The sequence below is a fragment of the Dipodomys merriami genome, unplaced genomic scaffold (genome assembly GCF_024711535.1).
Source record: "Dipodomys merriami isolate MVZ:Mamm:240054 unplaced genomic scaffold, mDipMer1.0.p SCAF_4, whole genome shotgun sequence".
NCBI classification, from domain to species: domain Eukaryota; kingdom Metazoa; phylum Chordata; class Mammalia; order Rodentia; family Heteromyidae; genus Dipodomys; species Dipodomys merriami.
In genome coordinates, this window is record NW_027205603.1 from 26,735,845 (window position 1) to 26,758,481 (window position 22,637).

The window sequence follows — 22,637 nt, forward strand, 5'->3', positions numbered from 1 at the left end:
AACTAAAAAACTCAATATGAGATATGGTCTTGCAAAAGAATTAGTAAACTCAAAACAGGTCACTTAAAATTAGCCAATTAGAAGCCAAGTGCCAGTGGCTTATGCCTGTAATTACAGATACTTTGGAGTCTGAGATCTGAAGGTTATGTTTCAAAGCTAGTCCACGCAGCCCAGGAAGAAAAGACAAGAGACTGTGTCTCCAAAAGAAGCTCAAGTAGTGCTTGGAATGGAGGCTCAAGAAGTACTACCAGCCATGAAAAAGCTGAGCAAGAGCATGAAGCCAACTGAATTCAAGTCCCTGTCCCTGTCCTTGTCCCAAAAAAAAAGAAAGAAAAAGAAATTTGAAATTTAAAGAAAAAAATTAAAAAAGATTTTTCAAATAAATTAGAGGTACCAGAAAGAGAAAACAAAGACAAAGGGTTCAGAAAGCTTAAAAAAATGCTGTTTGAAAATTCTCAAAATCTTTGAACTAGCATAACAATACAGATTTGGGACTCTTAATGGATTTTAATCAAGACCAATTAAAAACTGGATACAAATGACAGTCAAATCATAAAGCCAAGACAGAATCTTGAAATCAAAGAGAAAGAACCCCATATTTAAAACAAAAAGAAAATATTACCCATAAGGGGATCAGTGGACAGAAGTCTAACAAGTCAAGGAGTAGATAACATATAAAAAGTACTGAAAAAGAAAACCTCCTATGCTCATTCAAAACATAAAAATAAATAAAAGCTAAAACCTAAATATACTGTGTTGTACAAAGCTATTCTACAAACATGAACAGGAAATAAGTTTGTCATGTATCAGCTATGTGAAATTTAGAAAGAAAAAAAACGTGTAAGTAAAAGGGAGGTCGCCTAATGAAGGGGACAAGAAAAAGGGGTAAGATGTTCATAGAGAGGGTAAATATGACCAAGTACATTACATACATGTATTAAAATATCACCACAAAACCTATGTTATATTTAACATATGAGAATATAAAATGAAGGGATAAAAGTCTTAAAATAAAAATCTGAGGTAGTTCGTAACACAAGACTGAATTTACAAGGAATTGTAAAGGTAGTTCAATTTGAAATGAGAGCCCTAAGTAACAATATAATAACATAAAAGTATTATGATCACTGGTAAAGATAAATACATAGTCAAATTCAGAATAGTCTTGCTACTGAAAAAATGGTGTGTACTTAAAAAAAAATCCTACGGATTAAAAGTATCTTTTTAAATCTACAGATAGGAACAAAGAGTTAACAGATTAATAATATAAACATATATAATGTCAACAATAAAATGTAATTTGGGGATTAAAACTGTAATAGTCTTTGTTATGCAATTGAAGTTAAGGAACTAATTAGCACATTATAACTGAACTCTACTGCTTTTGCTGTTTTGCAGTTCCAGAATTTGAACTCAGGGCCTTTTACTTGCTTAGATAGACCCTTATGCCCTGACCCAAGGAGTTATTTTTTGGGTAGGATCTCATGGGTTTCTTGTTTTATTTTGTTTTTCTGGACTGGACCAAAACCATATTCACCCTGATTTCTGCTTCCTAGTTAATTGGGATTACAAGCATGAGCCACCAAGCCCAATATAGTATATAAGATGTCTAGTCTAAATCTTTTGGTATCCACAAAGAAGAAATCTTAATAGGTACATAAAATTAAATGAGCAAAACAAAAAAAAATAAAACAAATCACCAAGAAAGGAAAAAAGATCACATGAGAAATGCAAAGCAACCAGTAAAAAAACAAAAGAACACAATGAACTTCTCACCTATCAAATAATTATTTTAAACTAAGTAGATTAATTAATTGGAGCTAGGGCTCAAGTTATACAGCACTTACCTAGAAAGTAAAAGACCCTGAGTTCAAACATCAGTACTGCCAAAAACTAAAAATGAAAATAAAAAATAAAGCTTGTTAGAAATTAGGTTTGGAAGTGGCGCTGTAGCTCAAGTGGTAGAGCGCTCGCCTTGAGCTGAAGAGCTGAGGGACAGCGCCCAGGCCCAGAGTTCAAGCCCCCACAGCCGACCAAAAAAAAAAAAAAAATTGTTTGCCGGGCGCTGGTGGCTCACGCCTGTAATCCTAGCTACTCAGGAGGCTGAGATCTGAGGATTTCGGTTCAAAGCCAGCCCGGGCAGGAGAGACTGTGAGACTCCTATCTCCAATAAACCACCAGAAAACCGGAAGTGGCGCTGTGGCTCAAGTGGTAAAGCGCTCGCCTTGAGCTGAAGAGCTGAGGGACAGCGCCCAGGCAGGCCCAGAGTTCAAGCCCCACGACCGACAAAAAAAAAAAGAGTAAAAGAAATTAGGTTTAAAAATATATATAAATGGGAAGTGGCACTGTAGCTCAAGTGGTAGAACACTTGCCTTGAGCTGAAAAGCGCAGGGACAGAACCGGAGAATAATATAGAGTGGCTGAACAAATGCCAAGCCTGGCCCAGGGATGGAACCCAGGTAAGCTTTCTACCACTGAGCAGTTACACCTCCAGCCTGACCAAACCAATTTTAAAAACAAGATCTAAAACTAGACAGTCACTTTAGGCTTAAGGGTAGTAAGAGGAAGGAAACAACATTCAAAGCAAATAGTAACCAAAATGAGCAAAGATGGCTATTTACAGAAAACAAATTTAAAGTCAAAACCATAAAAAGAGGTTATAAAATTATGATGAAAGGATCAATTTATCATAGATTAGAGCATCTAAAATTATAAACCAAATATTAATACATCTGAAGGATAAGAGAGACAATAATACCAGTAGTCAGATTATCTGAACAGGAAATCAATATAGAAATAGTTAATCTAACCAATACTTAAGAGCAAATGGACCTAACAGACATATATGGAACATTCCAAATATCCAATAGTTCATTCTAGAATACACCTTCACCTTAAACACACTGATCCACAGAGTTTTCTCCAGGATAAATCATGTTATCCCACAAGTAAGTCTTAAGAAATTTAAGGAGAGTGAAATATAAAGTATCTTTTCTGACCATAATAAAAAAAAAAAAAAAACAGAAACTAAGGGAAATTTGAAGTTTCAAAAATATATGGAAATAATATATTCCTGAACAATCAAGGTTTCAAAGATAATAATCTATCACAAGGAACTAAAAAAAAAAAAAAAAAAAAAACTAGGTTCAAAAGTAGCAGCATAAGGAAGGAAATAAAATCAGAATAGCTGGGCACCAGAGGCTCACGCCTACAATCCTAGCTACTTAGGAAGGTGAGATCTGAGGATCACAGTTCAAAGCCAGCCCAGGCAGGAAAGTCCCTAAGACTCTTATCTCCAATTAACCATCAGAAAACTGGAAGTAGTGCTGTGGCTCAAGTGGTAGAGCACTTGCTGTGAGCTGAAGAGCTCAGGTACAGCACTCAGGCCCTGAGTTCAAGGCCCATAACCGACCAAAAAAAAAAAAAAATCAGAGCAAAATAAGTAAAATGAAGACTAGTAACGCAAATGGAATGATCCATGGTGTTACAACTTATAATCTCAGCACTCAGGAAGCTGAAACATGAAGATTGTTCAAGTTTGAGGCCATTCTGGGCTATATAGCAAAACTGTCTCCAAACTAAATAGATATTACCTTATCTATTAAAATGATTATTATCCAAAAAAAGGATGAAAGGCTAAGTAGTATTAATAAAGTTATAGAAAAAAGAAACCTCTGTGTATTATTGATAGAAATCTAAATCTACATAACCACTAATAGAGAAAAAATATAGAGGTTCTTCCAAAACAAAAAAATAAAATTACCATACGATCAAGTAATGAGTATATATCCATCAAAGGAATTGGGATCAGTACACTGAAAATTGTTCTGCACTGTATTGTACACTGCAGTATTGTTGTTCACAAGATATTGAACCTAAGGGTGCATCATTAGAAAAACAAATAAAGAAGACATGGTGTATACATACGATGAAATACTATTCAGGCTTTACAAAGGTATCATTTGCAATAACATAGATGAGCCCAGAAGACATTTTGCCAAATGAAGTAATCTAGGCACAAGAAAACAAATACTACATGATATCACATATACATTATATCTAAAAATGTTGAATTTAAGAGAAACAAAGAGCAGAATAATGATTATCTGATGTTGGGGTGGGAGGCAGGGAGAAGAGTTCATAGAAACGTGGAGATGTTGATCAAAGGGTCAGATCAGAAGAATAGTTGTTATCTATTGGAACAATGGTAAGAATAATGTTTTTAATTACTATATACTTCAAATATTAAAAAAAAGTAGATGAGATGATGGATTTCAGTAACCTGACTTTATCTTTCACAGATTGCCACAGAAATGGAGGGACAACGTGTGAACAAATGCAGCAGTGGTACTCCTAGACAATATGTTGAAAATGAACTATACAATTGCCCCCCCCCCACAGGAAATGGGAAGGATAAACTGGGAGGGAAGGAATGAGTGACATTGTCCAAAAAGAAATGTTCTTATTACCTGACTTAAGCAACTGTATATCACCTTTATAATAATTTAAAAGAAAAATAAATAAAAATAAAATTCTTAAAAATAAGCTGATTGTGGCTCATACCTGTAATCCCAGCTTAGATCTGAGATCTGAGGATTATACTTCAAAGCCAGCTCAGGAAATTCCATGAAACTTTTTTTTTTTTTTAATCCATCCTGGGGCTTCAACTCTGGGCTTGGGGGCTGTTCCCTGAGCTCTGAAACTCAAGGTCAGTGCTCACCACTTCCCATTTTCTGGTGGTTAATTGAGGTAAGAGTCTCACAGACTTTCCCGCCCAGGCTGGCTTTGAACTGCAATCCTCAGATCTCAGCTTCCTGAGTAGCCTAGGATTACAAGCATGAGCCACCAGTGCCCAGCTCCAGGAGACTTTATCTCCAATTAATCACCAAAAAGCCAGAAGTGAAGCAGTGGCTCAAGTGGCAGAACATTCCTTGAACAAAGGAGGAAGAGGAGGGGGAGGAGCAGGAGGAGGAGGAGGGAGGGAGAAGAAAGTAGGAAGAAAGAAGAAGAAAAGGGAGGAGGAGGGGGGGAGGGGGGAGGGGGGAGGGGGAGGGGGAGGGGGGAGGGGAGGAGGGGGAGGAGGGGGAGGAGGGGGAGGAGGGGGAGGAGGAGGAGGAGGAGGAGGAGGAGGAGGAGGAGGAGGAGGAGGAAATCAATTAAAGAAAAGCCAAAGGCTAGGAATGTGGTTTAGTGGTAGAGTGCTTGCCTAGCATGCATGAAGCCCTGGGTTCAATTCCTCAGTCCCACAGAAACAGAAAAAGGCAGAAGTGGCACTGTGGCTCAAATGACAGCATATGCTAGCCTTAAGCAAAAGATGCTCAGGGATAGCACCCAGACCCTGAGTTCAAGCTCCAGGACTGGCAAAAAGAAAAAGGAAAAACCAAAATTGCTGATGACTGGAAATACATTTACAATATGTTTCTTGGTGGAAGAAGGGCACACAAGACATGCTATTTACATAGTCAAAATAGTGAAAACCCATAGTTGACTTAATCAGAATAATCATTTAGCCACTGTAGGAGTATGAGAGAAGAGGAAAGGGAACTGATAAGCCATCTATGATAGCAGAAGGTAAACACTATCAAAAAGTATGAATAGAGAAGGCATACTAGCAGTATCTTAACTAGCAATATGGAGGCTCATAGCTGATAAACAGCTGATAATTTAATTTAAGCCTGGAGATAGAAAAAAGAGGTATGACTTGACTCCCAAGCTTGTGTAATATCCTTCATTTCTAAATGTGTACATGAATTATTGTAACACTGGCAAATAAAGGTTAGAATAAAGATTATGTATATATACCACATGAAATATTAAACATATACAGAGAATAATTTCCTAAATAACAAAATACATTTAGCAAGTAAGAGAGTCTAGGTTAGCTAGGATTACAGGCGTGAGCCACTGTTTCCTAGCTCACGCCTGTAATCCTAGCTACTCAGGAGGCTGAGATTTGAGGATCCTGCTTCAAAGAAAGCCCAGGCAGGAAACTCGGTGAGACTCTTATCTCCAATAAACCACTGGAAAACTGAAAGTGGCGCTGTGGTTCAAGTGGTAGAGAGCTTGCCTTGAGCTGAAGAGCTGAGGAACAGCACCCAGGCCCTGAGTTCAAGCCCCATGACCAACGAGAGGGGGGGGGAGGAAGAGTGGAGAGGGGGGAGTAAAGAGTGGGGGAGAGGGAGGAGAGGGGGGAGAGGCGGGAGAGGGGAGAGAGGGGAGAGAGGGGGGAGAGGGAGAGGGAGAAGGAGAGAGCAAGGGGGGGAGAGAGAGAGAGAGAGAGAGAGAGAGAGAGAGAGAGAGAGAGAGAGAGAGTGAGTCTAGGTTAAAAAAGAAGAAAAAGAAAATGCCAGGCACTAGTGGTTCATACCTGTAATCATAGCTACTCAGGAGGTCTGAGATCTAAGGACCATAGTTCAAAGCAGGCCCAGGACAGAAAAGCAATAGAGGGGCTGGGAAGGTGGCTCAGTGGTAGAGCGCTTGCCTTGCATGCATGAGGCCCTGGGTTCGATTCCTCAGCACCACATAAGCAAAAAAGAATAAAAGCCGGAAGTGGTGCTGTGGCTCAAGTGGTAGAGCGCTAGCCTTGAGCTGAAGAGCTGGGGGACAGCGCCCAGGCCCAGAGTTCAGGCCCCACAACCAGACCCAAAAAAATAAACAGGAAAAAAAAAAAAAAGAAAGAAAAGTCAATGAGACTCCATGTTCAACAACCTAAAACTTGAAAACAGAGGTATGGCTCAAGTGGCAGAACACCAGCCTTGAGTGAAAAAAACTAAGCAAGAATATGAAGCCTTAAGTCTCAGTCCCAACACACACACACACAAAAGGGAAGAACAAAAAAAGAACATTACTGTATAAATAATAATTTAGACCACAGAAGTTCAAATTTATACTAGATACTGTTCCTGAACTGTCTTGGTTAAAATATGTATGTGTGTATGTGCCTTTGTAAAAATTTTGGAAGCAAAATAAAGTAAAAATGTTCACCAAATACCAGAGGCTCACACTTGCAATCCTAACCACTCAGTAGAATGAAACTTTAGGATTGTGATTCAAAGCCTGCCCAGGCAAGAAACTCAAGTGAAACTCATCTCTCTAATTAATAAAAAACTAGGAGTGGAGCTATGGCTCAAGTGGTAGAGTGGCTTGAGTTCAGGGTTATCACCAAGGCCCGAGTTCAAGCCCAGAACTGGCAAAAAATTTTATTAATTAAAAAAATCATAATGCTAATATTCAAAGATTCATTTTTATTATCTAAGTATTTACATGCCTTTTAAAACAATTATAATTATTATGTGCATATTACCTAGGGTATTCTCTTAATAAATCTTAAGTATTTTTCCATCTCACCAAATATTTTTCTACAATCCAAAGGCATGCTGTTATTCCATGTGTGTACACATCAGGATGAAACAGTTCCCCAACTGCTAATGAACTGATTATAATCACTGCATACTTGAGGAGCTTATAAATCAAAGTCTATATTAATAGTTTATAGATACTTTGGTAATTCAATAATAACCCTCTAACTTAAAAATATACATATGAGTATGAACTATCAGTATTAAAAAGTTGGAACCATGAAACTGTCATTTGTAAATTCTGAGAGAAATTTTATCTCAATCAAAAGAAATCTACAACTACACCTCAAGACACCTTGGTTCTACAGGTAATTCTGCTACATGGATCTTCACAAAACTCCACATTGCCATTCCTCAAATTACATGAAGAAGCTAATTTCTACACTTGCTAAGGGTCCTCTCAGAGCTCTAGGTTTCCTGTTTCAGCTTTGACGTCAGCCAAAGTTTAGTTACCTACAGACAACTGCCCCAGCCTCAGAATTTCAGTTGCTTTGGTAACAACTCTTACTGGCCGGACTACTCCTTCCATTTTCTCTTCCACTGAGAAGTGGGGGGAAATGCTATTCACATTCTTCAAAAACAATAAAAGCAAAATGGAATCTGAAAGAACAAATAGAGGTTTTCTTTTTCTTTAGAAAGATGGCAGAATAATGGAGTGAACAGTTTAAGTACTTATTTATGTCTGAGATGTCATATTTATTCTCACTCCTTGGGCAATCTTACTACTTGGGAGGGGTAGAAAACAAAGAGTACATTCATATATGCACACCTGAAATGATTTGTCAACTGTTCCAAGTTTCCTATTCTTCAAAATGTTTCATTTATGGGTTAAATTTAGGTTCTCCTCAATATCACAGGATCTTTTAAGCTGATGAGGAATGCCTTGTGGAAGGTTATGGGCTGACAAGTCACAAACAGTAGGGAGCAGACAGATGGCTGACAGATGTCAAAAAGTGGGAGGAAAGTAGAATGCTGACTCACTTTCCTTCTTTCCTAGCACCCACAAGCAGCCAATTGCTCCTTGCTGCTCCCTTTTCTGTAAAAAGGAGGACAAAGCTCACCCTGCAATGGGGCAAAGGTGACAATGATCCCACTGGGGCATAAAACATAACACACTATTCAGGGAATAGGCAAGGCATGTTCCTGTGTCAGGAAAGCTGCACAGAAGAGCAACACTTGAATATGCAGGTGATTGCCAGGAAAAAAAAATTTTTTTTCTCGCTGACAGAGCTTATATATACAACAAAATAAAATATTATGAAAGAATAGGCTATATCTGTATTCACTTGCCAAAAGCTCCTAAAACATCTATTTAGCTTTATATTTTATGATAAATATATGTTTTTGTAGTGATAACATGTAAAGGCTATTTACTATGTCCCTCCTTCATTTCCTAACACTAGGCTCTAAAGGTTCCCCATACCTCTAGGAAGATACCTCATTTGAGTTTTTACTGATGAAGACACCAAAGTTCAGAGGTCCCTCATGAACAGTTTGCAGATCTTGCTTAACTAAACCACAATAGCAGTCTGTGAAACTAGGTCACCCTCTGAAAGCAGAGCAATTTGCTCAGAGGTTCATGACCCAAAATTCAAATATAAACTTTTCCTTAGTTTTCAAGATAAGATGATTGATTCTGATCTTTTATTTCCTTCCAACACCCATTTTCCCCTCTAAATGGAAAGGAAGAATGAAGCAGATAAGGAGGGGTGGGGGTAGGGGGAGCAAATAATGCTCTCCATTTGCCATGCAGCCTCAAAATATTTAACCTGTGATTTTTCGAGTTCTTTTTACTTGAAAAGTGGAATAACCACCTAATACATCTGTGAAGATTAAATATCCTGCATATAAAGCTAACATACAAATGTCCAATAAATGCCAATTTCACCTCTGTAACAAAAAAGGCACATTGTTACCTTTCATGTGTAGCACAAAAGACAAAATGGAGAAATAAAAGAGCACCAGCTTTATATCCATGTAAGTTATCATTACCTGCCAGAGGAAGTTACCACTGAAGTAGGAAGTAACAAGAAAAGCCAAGGAGCAATCCACACAGAAGCCAGTTGTATACACATACATAACTATACATATACATACACACATGCACGCGCACACGCATGCTTCCCAGAGTCTTTGGAAGAAAGTTAGACACTAAGTATCTCTGACAATTGAAGTTTTATCTAACCAGCTAACTTTTGCCCTTGCTAATTTTTTTACCTCTAACAGCATTTGTTATGTAACTTAGAAATTTTTAATTGGGAGCTGGGAAGGTGGCTCAGTGGTAGACTGCTTGCCTTGCATGCATGAGGCCCTGGGTTCGATTCCTTAGCACCACATAAGCAAAAAGAAAAAAAGCCAGAAGTGGTGCTGTGGCTCAAGTGGTAGAGTGCTAGCCTTGAGCTGAAGAGCTGAGGGACAGCACCCAGGCCCAGAGTTCAAGCCCCACGACTGGACCCAAAAAAAAAAAAAAAAAACCAGAAATTTTTAATTGTCTTATATTCTCAAGCTTCATGTGCCTTTTTGTCCCAAACTGATCAAAGACTAAAACAAGTTCTTCTATTCAATGTAATTACAGCCAGAGTTAGGGCTGCAGCTCAGTGACACAGCACTTTGCCTAGCATGGGCAAGGCTCTGGGTTCCATTCCTTATAGCATAAAAATAGTAACAAATAGTTACAAGGTCTTGCTAAACACTTTGTAACTGATAAGTCCTATAAGAGTAAGGTCTAGCTTTCTACTGTGTGGAAGTCATTTCAAATATAAACAGACTCAATAGCTACAACAAAATGAAAGTACACTTTTTCTACTCCATTCCTTTGAGCTCCGGAGCCTTTTTCTCATCAGGCAACTGATAAACTACTGTCTCAAAATAACTTAATGTCTGCCTCCTTTCCTGGAAGCACCCATACTACACATTGTAATATTTGGTAGATTTTAGGACATCTCTATTCATAGATGCAACCTCCATCTTCCCCCTCAGCCTCTCAATTTTCCTGTTCTCATGGCTTGAAAACAGCATCAATACAAAGAAGGGAGAAAAGAGGCAAAATCGCTATCATAGTTTGGGATAATGCACAAAGTAATGAAGGAATACAAATGATGCAAAACAAAATAAAGTAGTTCAAGATAGAGCTTTGTTTTGAAAGTTACAGGACTTTGCATACCCCCTCCAAGAGTCTCTCATCCTTTTTTCTTTTACTCAAATATTTCAGTATTCCTTCAAACTATATTGTTCAAATCTTACTTCCTCAAGCAGGAAGTTCTACAACCATACATCACTAAGCAAAACCCTACAGCATACTTCAAAGCACTGCAAATAAGCCAATCACCAGTGGCTCACATCTATAATCCTACTCAGGAGGCTGAGATCTGAGGATCACACAGTTCAAAGCCAGCCCCAGAGGGAAGGTCCATGAGATTCTTATGTTTAATCAACTACCAAAAAGCCAAAGTGGAATTGTGGCAAGTGGTAGAGCTAAAAAGGTCAGGGGCTGCACCTAAGCCCTCAATTTGAGTCTTAGGACCCCCCCACACACACACACTCTGTACACTGTTCCATATACCTTTTTAATTAAAACGTGTAATTTTATTTTCATCTGTTATACTAGTTTATATATAGATTCTTGTATGCAAATTGTGACAAAGGTCGTTAAGTAGAAAAGTAAACAAAGTTCAGTGAATTTTATATATAATAAACATATCCACAAACCCAGAACCCATGTTTTAACAGAAGGCTAAACAGTTTATCCTATATATAAAAGATATACTTTTTTTTCATTTATTTCAAATAAAATTCGGAAATAACATTAAAATGAAACACTCATAACAAAAATCCTCATCACTTCCTAAGGAAAATGGCAGAAAGATTTCCATTCTCCTGACTAGAAACATCTGAAGGAGTACCAAGGGCAGAAACTAGTGGCTGGTTCCTGTAATCCTAGCTACTCAAGAGGCTGAGATCTGAAGATCATGGCTTGAAGCTAGCTAAAGCAGAAAAGTCTGTACCAAAAAGTGAGAAGTGGAGCTGTGACTCAAATGGTAAAGCACCAGTCTTGAGGGAAAAAAAAACAAAAAACTAAGGGACAGCACCCAGACCCTGAGAATTCAAGCCCCAGTACAGGCACCAAAGGAAAATATTTAAATGACTGTCTTACATGTTTTATTTGATCAGTCAAAAAACTTATTTAGAAGACACTATCCAACTGAACAACCAAAATGTTTGTCAAAGCTCTTTAAACTCTATCTTGGTAACTCTCCCCAAACTATATTTAACAACTTCTTTACCACTGGTCCAGTTAGTGGAGTAAGACATTGGCTCACAGAGGAAAGAATGTCATTTTGCAGATTCAATCTTCATCCTAAAAAACTGGCATTTTAAAAAGTTGGCGTATTTTCATGCATATTTATTCTCAAATTGGTTTAAAGGCATTCATAGAACTAAAGAGCTTTAGTAACATAAGGAGCCATTTCATAATTGGATTGGTCTTCAAATTAATAGTACCCAATCCTAGCTACTCAGGAGGCTGAGATCTGAGGATCATGGTTCAAAGCCACGCAGGAAAGGCCATGAGACTCTTATCTCCAATAAACCACTAGAAAATCGGAAATGGCTCTGTGGCTCAAGTGGTAGAGCTCTCACCTTGAGCTGAAGAGTGTAGGGATAGTGCCCAAGCCCAGAGTTCAAGCCCTACAACCAACCAAAAAAAAAAAATTAATAGTACCCAAATTGTATGACTAAAACTATGACAGTATAACTTAAAATACTAAACATGCCGGTACAGGGCCTGCTTGCAAGCATAAGATCATGAATTCAAACCTAGTACAACCACCAAAACAACAAAATGAAAAAAGTTGCCAGGCACCTATCAAAATTAGCTATACAGCCCAGACAAAAAGTCCTTCCTGCTGTAACTGTGGTCCCATGGACAATCACTTCTAGAGGCCTTATGTGGCCTATCAACAGTGGGGGGAAGGGGGAGGGGGAGGGGATCTCAGTGGTACAGACAGTGGTGCAGTACAGAGAAAATACATGTGCCTGTTGGAAAATTTCATGACCTTCAAGTAACCCTTCTTGCTTAGATAAGACAGCTTGTAGATATCTCCTGGCCAGATAGATGTCAACAACTGCATCTCAGTGTCAGCCCACATTGAGTGACTAGTATCTTGTGAAATTCAAACATGAAACTTGGAAAAGGCATAACCAAAGTGAAGCCTTTAAGCAAAACTGGCTCTCGGCAGCTATACAAAGGGAAGAACCATTACCTTAGCTGGGTGGTGGTTTGGAGGCACATGCCACCCAGGGCACTTATTTTAAAAAGAAAGAAGGAGAGAAGAAGAAAGAGGGAAGGGGAGAAGAGAAGGGAGGGGCAGTCATCAAATTTATTTTTCAATATGCATTGAACCACATCAAGATCCCAAACCTGTATCAAGCTTATTACTACTTGCTGAACCCTCTTTGAACCCTTATTCAACAAAGGGTTCTGGCTTTTACACACACACACACACACACACACACACACACACACACACACACACACACACACACACACACACACACACACACACACACACACACACACACACACACACACACACACACACACACACACACACACACGATCAAGAAACAAGTAGTGTAATGAGTTCAACCGATGCTTGGCATTCATCACATTTTTGTTCGCCTTTTAAACTATCCATTTATTCAATGTCTAGCTCTCAAAATGTGTTTTAAAATTATCTTTTAATTATTCCTCACAAAAAAAGCCTACAAAGATCACAGGAGAACAGGGTGCATTATAGATAGCTCAGTGGTAAAGTGCTTGTCTAGTATTTTATGTTAAGCCCTGGGTTCAATCACTCATACATTCTCTCCCTCTCCCCACTCTCCCCGCTCTCCCTCCTTGTCTAAAAAAGGGTCCCTTTTATTATTGATCTAATTCTAAAGCCACACTCTGCTGACAGCTGAGTTTCATTTTTTTCCCATTTTCAAACCTTGGTCAAGGAGGAAGCTCCTCCAATGCTTCTTCCCTTAGCCTTCACTGAGCATCCCTTATCCCTTGTGCACATACTTCTTCCTTCCTCCATGCCTTTGCATCTGCGAACTCATTACTCATTAATATGAGTGTGAGGGGCCAGCTGGATCACACATAGCACATATCTGGGGCAGCTTGATTATGTGGAAGTGAGAGCTATCGCTGTAGTGGGCTGGTGGCCTGGAGCAGTAGTAGTAGCCCAGAGCATTAGCATTTCCCCATTGCTTCTGCATTCCCAAAGGTGAATTCCCAGTCAGTGCATTAGTCCTCCCAGTACCTTACCTTCTCTCCTTAGTCTTTTGTGACTGCAGGTTTCATCTTTCTTTGAAGCCAGTGGAGTCCCAGATATAGAGGATGACTAAAATACAACTCCTAACAATAGCAGCCCAAGCAAAATTGTGAGATGCTAAGTTATAAAAGTACAAGACAAACAAAATTAGATTTAAGAATGGACCCAGGAACCGTGCACTGTTGGCTCAGGCCTATTATCCTAGCTACTCAGAGGCTGATATCTGAGGATCATGGTTCAAAGCCAGGCCAGGCAGGAAAATCCTTGGAACTCTTATCTCCAATAAACCACCAGAAAACTAGAAGTGGTAGTGTGGCTCAAATGGTAGAGAGCTCACCTTGACCAAGCATCTGCATTTTATTCCAGAGCCCAACTGGACCTAGAAGGTCCTCATAGACTACTCCATAAATCCTCTGCCTAAACAAATAAATAGGCAGGGACCTCTCTATACCCTGCCCAGCTTGAAGCAGTTCCAAGAAGATGAGACCAAGAAGATGAAACCAGGATTTGTTTTGTCGTTCTGTCAGGGAGGAATGTAGAGGAAGTCTCCCTTAATGGGGAATGGCAGAAATAAAATTCTAAGGACAAGGTAAAATGAGGAGGCAGGTGAAAACATTCTTGCCCAAGATAAAGCAAAACCATGATCCAAAGAAGAAACAGTCATCAACAAGGCCCATGAAAAAGAAACAAACCAACTGATCAGCAGAAAGTCCAGTAACCCCATGTGAATGTGTCTCCAACCCCCTATTGTCACACAGCAGGGATGCAAATTTCTCCAGTTGCTAGGATGTTCACAGCTTCCCTTAGAAGAGCTCTGAATAAACCTTCTTTCCTAAAATATGGGGGGAAAGATTTCATTATGAGTCCCCTCCTCCTAAAAATATTTGTAAGTATTCCACAGAATACTTAACTGTTTTTTCCCCCTCAGGCTATCATAACCTAATACCACTGACTAGGAGGCTCTAACAATATACACCTACTTTCTCATGGTTCTGGTGGCTAAAAATCCAAGATCAAGCTGGCATCCTGCTCAGTTTTTAGTGGGACCTTTCTTACTGACTTGTAGTCAGCTACCTTGCCATAGTAGACAATCTAGCTATGTCCTCAGTTGAGCTCATTTGAACTCCCAGATGTTTCTCCAAATAAAAACAGTAACACCAGCCGGTGTGAGCCGGTGGCTTACACCTGTAATCCTAGCTACTCAGGAGGATGAAATCTGAGGATCACGGTTCAAAGCCAGCCCAGGAAAGGAAAGGCCATGAGACTCTTATCTCCAATAAGCCACTAGAAAACCAGAAGTGGTGCTGTGGCTCAAGCAGTAGAGTGCTCATCTTGAGCTGAAAAGCAAAGGGACAGGGCCCAAGCCCAGAGTTCAAGCCCCACAACTTACAAAAAAAAAAAAAAAAAAAAACTGTAACACCATGAGGTCAGGGACCCAACTTAATTTCCTTTAACCTTACTTTCTTGTAAAACCTCTCTTCATAGACTGCCATACTAGAAGCTAGGGTTTCAATATATGAATCTGGAGAGAGAACATTCAATACCTAACTACGACTTAAATATTACCATCTTGAATATATCTATCACCTCTCTACAATGTAGTTTGGTTATTCCATTGCTACCACTTGGCACAGGCTTCTTAAAGATAAAGCTCTACATGATTTTAATCTTTGTATTTCTAGCAGAATTTGTCTTTTTTTTTTTACAATAAATCATTCAGGCCTCTGTTAACAAGCAATTTAATTTCTTAGTCATTTAAAAAAAGGAGAACAGAGAATGCTTCATTGGAGAAGAGAACAATAGTTGTAAAGAATTTGATTAGTAGTAAAACAAAATAGAGAAACTAAGAAAAATAGAGGGAGAGGAGCAAGTAAATGCTTCAGTGATTCAAATACAGAGGAAATTAACGAGGATTCTTTTTTTTTAATGTAGAAAAGCAATTTATTCCATTATAAGCACTTACACAGTTAGTCATGGAGATTAACAGGCCTGCTGGTGAAATGGGTCACCCAAAATGGAGATGGTATCAAACTAGTGATCAAGGACTAACTCCTAAAAAAAAAAGCAACTTTTATCAAGGATTAATTTAATTTTAAGAACAAATATAAGCTATCAATTCACTCTTCTTGACAGTCCACCTGTGGTACAACTGCCAGGTAAAAACATACAACTTTACAACTTGGACCTTGGGTGATTTGTTCTATACCAGAAGATAATATCATGCAGCTGTGGCAAATGGCAGAGAACATTTACAATGATGAAGACCCTGAAGGAAGCGTGGATCCAGAAGGACAGAGATCCTAGATATGTCTGCACTTGTGGTTTTAGACTCCCCTTTTTATTCTTTTCTACCCTGAGATTGATTTAACACTGGTTTTAAGACACAGATTTTGTTCAGCTATCCCTCTATAATAGTACCACCAACAATGCCATTAATCCAAACAGTGGCTATTTTCTAAATATTACCTGGGGGACTTAATTCAACAAAGCCACAGATATGTATTTGAATATTCTTCAGGAATTTTCTAGTAAAAACCCAGGTCTAAAGTAGCTCCAGAAAGGGATTATGTTATATGTGATTATTTTTCTTCTTATGCTATATCCCCAGTTTTTCAGATAAAGGCTAGAGTGAGTAAGGAATAGAGCCAAATGAGGTAGGTGTCTGAGCCATGAAGTATCAATACTGAAAGATGTCATTTTTATTCAGGAGTAAGGGGAGATTCAAGTCATATAGATCCTAAAGACTTCACACCTGACTTTCCAGGATGCACAATTTCCTACACAGACCAGTTTTCTCTTGGTTTCTTCAGTTAATTTGAAATTAATGAGGATTCTAAGAACCAGTTAAGATAAACTGTGACACCAACATTATCATCAATTAAACATCTAGTTAATTTTCAATCTTTTGAAAATTATGTAAGTTGGAGAACAAAGAGAACGGCAGTGAAAATTCTAGAGACTCAGAGAGGTGGAATACTTAACATGAGTGTCCTCAGGTATCAAGTGGGAAATTTTTACTGCACACAGTTACACAAAAACACAAAGTAGAAGGAGAAAAATTCCAAAGACTTTTTTCTGAATTATACACAATATTAAAATAGAGTAAATTTCACAGAACAGTAAATATCTTAAAATTTACAAATATTATAGATACAAAGAATATACAAAAGCTAGCATAATACTCAAGAGATTTTTAAAAACTACCCAGAAAGTCAACCTGAAAACCTAGGTTGCATATACTAACAACTTTAATATGTAGACTGTATTTTCTAAGCCATTCCCTTGACCTAGAAAGTTCACTAGCATGAAGTTACAAGGGTTTGGGGGTTTTTTTTGCATCTAAATTCCTTGTTTAATTACAGTGACAACAGCAATAAAAGGGGACCACATCAGAAACAGTCACACAATACCATGAAAGCAAATATATAATACATGTAGTTTTCTGTGCATAAAGACCCTAACAAAATATAGCATCTTAATATTTGTGAGAAGCAGGTTGAGATGAATAATTATAAAATTTTCTCTAGAGAAAGGCTTATTCAAAGTCATAGTGAAGAATTCATGGAAGAACCATCTTGATTTTGTGTTGCTGATACTGGGGTTTGAGCTCCAGGCTTCATACTCTTGCTTGGCTTTTTCACTTAAGACTGGTACTTTCACTTGAGCCATGCCTCCAGTTCTTGCTTTTTGAGTTAGTTAAAGATAAGGATCTGGACGATCTGTCTGCCTAGGATGGCTTCAATCAGTGATTCTCAGATCTCAGCCCCTGAAGTAGCTAGGATTATATATAGGTGTGAGCTACCAAAGCAGCTGATTTTCAAGATAAAAGCTTCACAAAGTGCTATTTTCTGACACAAAATGCCCTTTTTTTCTGTTCTTTATAAAACAAGTCTTTTGTTAAAATATGCTAGAGTGGGTGTATGTAGTCCTAACACTTGAGAGTTTCAAGCAGATGGAGGCCTCAATCAAATTAAGGCCAGGCACTGGTGGCTCAAATCTGTAATCCTAGTTAAGAGACTGAGCTTGAGCTTGACCAGATCACAGGTTGATGCCAACACAGGCCAGAAAGAAATAAAGGGGGGGGGGGGGGGGAGGAGAGAGAGGGAGAGGGGGAGGGGGAAGTGGGGAAGGGGGAGGGGGGAAAGAAGGAAGGAAAGGAAGGAAGGGAGGGAGGGAGGGAATGAGGGAGGGAAAGAAAAGTTCAAGAGATCCCTTCTCAACCAATAGCTGGAGTCGGAGGCACATTATCAACTATCCTAGCTACATGGGACACTGAAACTGGGAGGATCTCAGTTCTAAGTCAGTCCAAGAAGAAAAGTCCAGGAGACTCCATCTCAACAGAAGCTAAGTAAGATATGGTATATGTCTGTCATCTAGGTTAGGTTGGGAAGCAAAAAGTAACAGGAAAACAGGCCAGGGCAGAAGTAAGACCCTATCTCAAAAATAGTACAAAAAATGAAAATGACAGGAGGCATGGATCAGCAACAGAATGCCTGCCTAGCAGGTATGAGGCTCAGTGTTAAAGCCCCAATACCATACATACAAAAAACCAAGTTAGCCAAGTACCAGTGGCTTATACCTGTAATCCTAGCTACTCAGAAGGCTAAGATCTGAGGATCAGGATTTTAAACCAGCCCAAGCAGGAAACTGTAAGATGCTTATCTCCAATAAACTACTCAACAAAAGCTGGAAGTGGCACAGTGGCTCAAGTGGTAGAGCACTCACCTAGGAAGGGAAAGTACCCAGGCCCAAAATACAATCCCCAGAACCAGAAAAAAATAAAAAATTAAGTAAGATAGCTAACTGGCTTCTAAAGCAATCTTAAAGAAATGCCCAATTAGACCAGAACTATGATTCAATCCTTATATTTAAAAGTGAGAGGCCAACAAATACCTGTGATCAGCTTGAGAGGCACTGCCAAATATAATGGGAAAAACTGAACTCTCAACCAAAGGAATTTATCTTCACTTTTACTTAGAAAAGTTTCTGTAAAGTGAACACTTGCAAAAGTACAGAGATATACTTCAAGAAAAGCCTTGTTAGGAAGATTCCAAGTTTGAGGACAGCCTGGCTACACGCTGAGTTCTAGCACAGACTAGACTATAAAACAAACTGTTTTTGCTTTTGACTGAAATAAAAAAAAAAAAAAAAGCAAGCCTAAAACAGCAGTATTTTAGCCTGATTCCATCAGGAATTCACTACAAAGAGGAAAAAATACTCTTATTTCAACTGTTCAGTTTCAACTAATGGTTTAACAAATGGTATTGGAGAAACACCACAGGAGAAGGTTTTGCTTCCTGATCAGGCTACTGCTTGTCAGACTTCTCTGATACCAGGTACCCACAGCACACCACAATCCACAGCTTCCCCTACTACTCTTCCTGACTATAAAAGACAGCTTCTGGTGAACTACCTCACCATGATACAACATTGTGACTATCTGGCAATTTCCAACTTTCATCCAATGAACCATGGACAGACTCTAAACAAAGTCTGTTCATGGGTTGGCCTCTTGCTTGGAGGCTCATCAGCCCCAGAATTCATAGTTGTTCTTTACATCAATGCCTATTTTTTAAAAGTTCCCTTTAGCACATATTGGCCAATCTCCAGTTATTGCAAATAATTCTTTTTTTTTTTTTTTGGTCATAAGGCCTGAACTCAACCTGGGTTCTGTCCCTCAGCTCTTCAGCTCAAGGCTAGCGCTTTACCATTTGAGCTATAGCGCCACTTACGGCTTTTTCTGCTTATGTGGTGCTGAGGAATCAAACCCAGGGCCTCATACATGCAAGGCAAGCACTCTATCACTGAGCCACCTTCCCAGCCCATACAGCAAATAATTCTTTAAACATTCTCTGTTCAAATTAGTATGTGACTTCTCTTTCCTGTGTGGACTTAAAAGAATTCTGGAAATCAGAAAGACAATTAGGTCACTAAGAATTAAAGACAGTGGTTGGACAAATATATGAACAGAGAAATATAATAAGTACTCACAATCCCTTGAATCTGACTTGAATTTGTGTCACACAAATATTCCCTAAAAATTCTTCTTTTCTGTTTTCTCTTATTTTTTTGCAGGGGGGAGGGAGGAGTACCCAAAATTTTAAACACTTCTCCCCAGCATTTCCATGTTAAGACAGCAATCCTATTTTCCCTACTACTCTCAGAGGCAGTATCCACAATGAATAAGAGTTAATAAAGGTAGCACCTACTGTCTGCTCTCTCTAAGTTCCTGCCAGGAAACACTATCCTGTACTCCAACTTTTCAACATGAAGAAGATACATTAAAGGGATTTCATCTATTCAAGTCATCTTGAACAGAGTTAACTGAAGCACATGTTCTAATATCTGTTTCTCTCCTTTGGACCTCTGTAATTATTATTGCACCAGGAAGAATTGCAAAATGAAGCCAGTAAAACTATAAACTCATGTAGCTTCTAAAAACAGGAATTCAGAAGAGTAAACTGGCAGGGAAAAGGCAAAGAAAATTATTTTAAACAAATGCTTGGGATTATAGTAAAGGTTGCTTTTTTTTCTTATCTGTGATGTTATAAGTTCAAAGAGATGATCAAAAAAGCATTGACTAGCTCACACCTCAGGAGGCTGAGATCGTGAAGAGCAGGGTAGGAAAGTCCATGATATTATCTCCAATTAACTACAAAAAAAAAAAAAAAAAAAAACCACAGAAGTGGTAGGGTGCTAGCCTTGAGCAAAAATGTCAGAGATGATTCCCAGGCCCTGAGTTCAAGCCCCAGGATTGAAGCAACAACAAAAAAAGCAAGCATTCATTAGAGGGAGAAATGAGAAAGGAAGAAGAGAGAGAAGAAGAGGGAGGGAAGGGGGAAGAAAATATGCCAGATTTTTAACACAGAAAAAATGAAGCCAGGTGCTGATGGCTCACGCCTGTAATCCTAGCTACTCAGGAGGCTGAAATCTGAGGATCACGGTTCAAAGCCAGCTTGGGCAGGAAAGGCCATAAGACTCTTGTCTCCAATAAACCACTAGAAAACCAGAAGTGGGGCTGTGGCTCAAGTGGTAGAGCACTCACCTTTGAGCTGAAGAGCACAGGGACAGCGCCCAAACCCAGAAATCAAGCCCAGTGACTGACAAGAAGAAAAAAGGAAAAATGAAATATATACAGGCAGTAAGGAAATCAACAAACTTGCTCTATCATCTATATAAACACACACACACACACACACACACACACACACACACACACACACACACACACATCACCACCACCACCACCACCACCACCACCACCACCACCAGCCAGGTAATGGTGGCTCAATGCCTATCTGGCTACTCAGGAGGCTGAGATCTGAGGACTGGTTTCAAGGCTAGCCCAGGCAGAAAAGTCCCCTTGAGACTCTTATCTCCAATTAACTACTAAAAACAGGAAGAAGAGCTGTGGCTTAAAGTGGTAGATCGCTAGCCTTGGGCAAAGAGCTCAGGGTCAGTGCTCCAGGACCCTGAGTTCAAGCCCCACAACAACAACAACAACAACAACAAGTTTTGATAAAGCAGTAATAAATGAACCACATACTTCTTTACCATGCTAAAAACCTATACAATGAAAATCATGGAAAATCACCAGCAGTCAACTTCATGTCAGAGCTAGGGATTTATTTTTGTGTATGCTGGGTGGGAATAGATATAGATATAGATATAGATATAGATATATAGATATAGATATTATAACAAAGTATGTTTAAAGGGAGCAATTTGGAATTGAGGGTCATAACTCAAGTGATAGAATGCCTGGCTATCAATCACAAGACTGCAGTTAAGCCCCACTGATTAAAAAAAAAAAATTAAGAATTTACAGTAGTTTGTGCTACCCAGTGACATTACTGTGATTTCTTTGTTCCTCTTCTTTACAGCTAAGCATTTTATGTACTTACAGTGAATTCATGGAAATTCTTTTCTGCTGAGAATAACTCTACAATTTGTACAAGGTTCTTCCCCCAAAAAATGAAATACCCTTTGTAGCAACATGACAAGAACCTCAGCTTCCATCTGCCAGAAAAGCTATTTAAAAATAGTAGAGGGGCTGGGAAGGTGGCTCACTGGGAGAGCGCTTGCCTTGCATGCCTGAGGCCCTGGGTTCAATTCCTCAGCACCACATAAGCAAAAAGAAAAAAGCCGGAAGTGGTGCTGTGGCTCAAGTGGTAGAGTGCTAGCCTTGAGCTGAAGAGCTGAGGGACAGTGCCCAGGCCCAGAGTACAGGCCCCACAACCGGACCCAAAAAAAAAAAAAAAAAAAAAAAGTAGAGACTGTTGGCTGGCTCAAGCCTAGAATCCCATCTACTCAGGAGGCTGAGATATAAGGATGATGTTGGTTCAAATTCAGCCCAAACAGTCTGTGGGACTCTTATCTCCAATTAAATCACAGAAAGCGCTGAAAGCGGCACTGTGGCTCAATTGGTAGATTGCTAGCCTTGAGCAAAAGTTGCCTAGGGACAGTGCCCAGGCCCAGAGTTCAAGCCTCAGGACCAGCACAAAAAAAAAAAAAAAAAAAAAAAACAGTGGCCAAGCATGACGATCCACACCTATAATCCTAACTATTCAAAAGGCAGAAGATGCTACCTAAAAAACTAAAAGGACAGATATATGGCACAATAGGTAGTTTGACTAAAGCACAAAGCCCTAAGTTCAAACCTCAGAATCAGCAAAAAATAAAACAAATATGTAAAATAGCTGTCAGTTTTGTTTTTGCTCCTCAGACAAACAGCCTCAGAGATTTTAGGGCAGGTGTTTATTTCTTTCTCCTAATTGGAAATTATCTTCTTTAGCACAACTTTTCCAGTATATTCAACAACTTTCTAGATTAATGTCATGAGGAGAAGGTTCCCAATATTGCCTCAAATTCAGTATATCTGAAATGAAAGCCTTCTACATGGCCCTTCCATTTTCACACTAGCTACTTTCTTTTACTGATCTTAATAAAAACCTTGTCA

General features: G+C 39.1%; 1 protein-coding gene across 3 annotated transcripts in view; it reads right to left on the reverse strand.

Moving 5' to 3' along the window:
* Pcmtd1 (protein-L-isoaspartate (D-aspartate) O-methyltransferase domain containing 1) overlaps positions 1-22,637 on the reverse strand; it is a 92,457-nt gene that overhangs the window by 52,328 nt on the left and 17,492 nt on the right. The window contains exon 2 of one of the 3 annotated variants that reach the window (XM_069990702.1): positions 15,642-15,730. The exons of 1 other annotated variant lie outside the window; for it this stretch is intronic. The gene's annotated coding sequence lies outside the window, so the exon portion shown is untranslated. Of the gene's footprint in view, positions 1-13,671; positions 13,691-15,641; positions 15,731-22,637 lie in introns of those variants that run through there. One more of the 3 variants, XM_069990703.1, reaches the window with a different exon arrangement.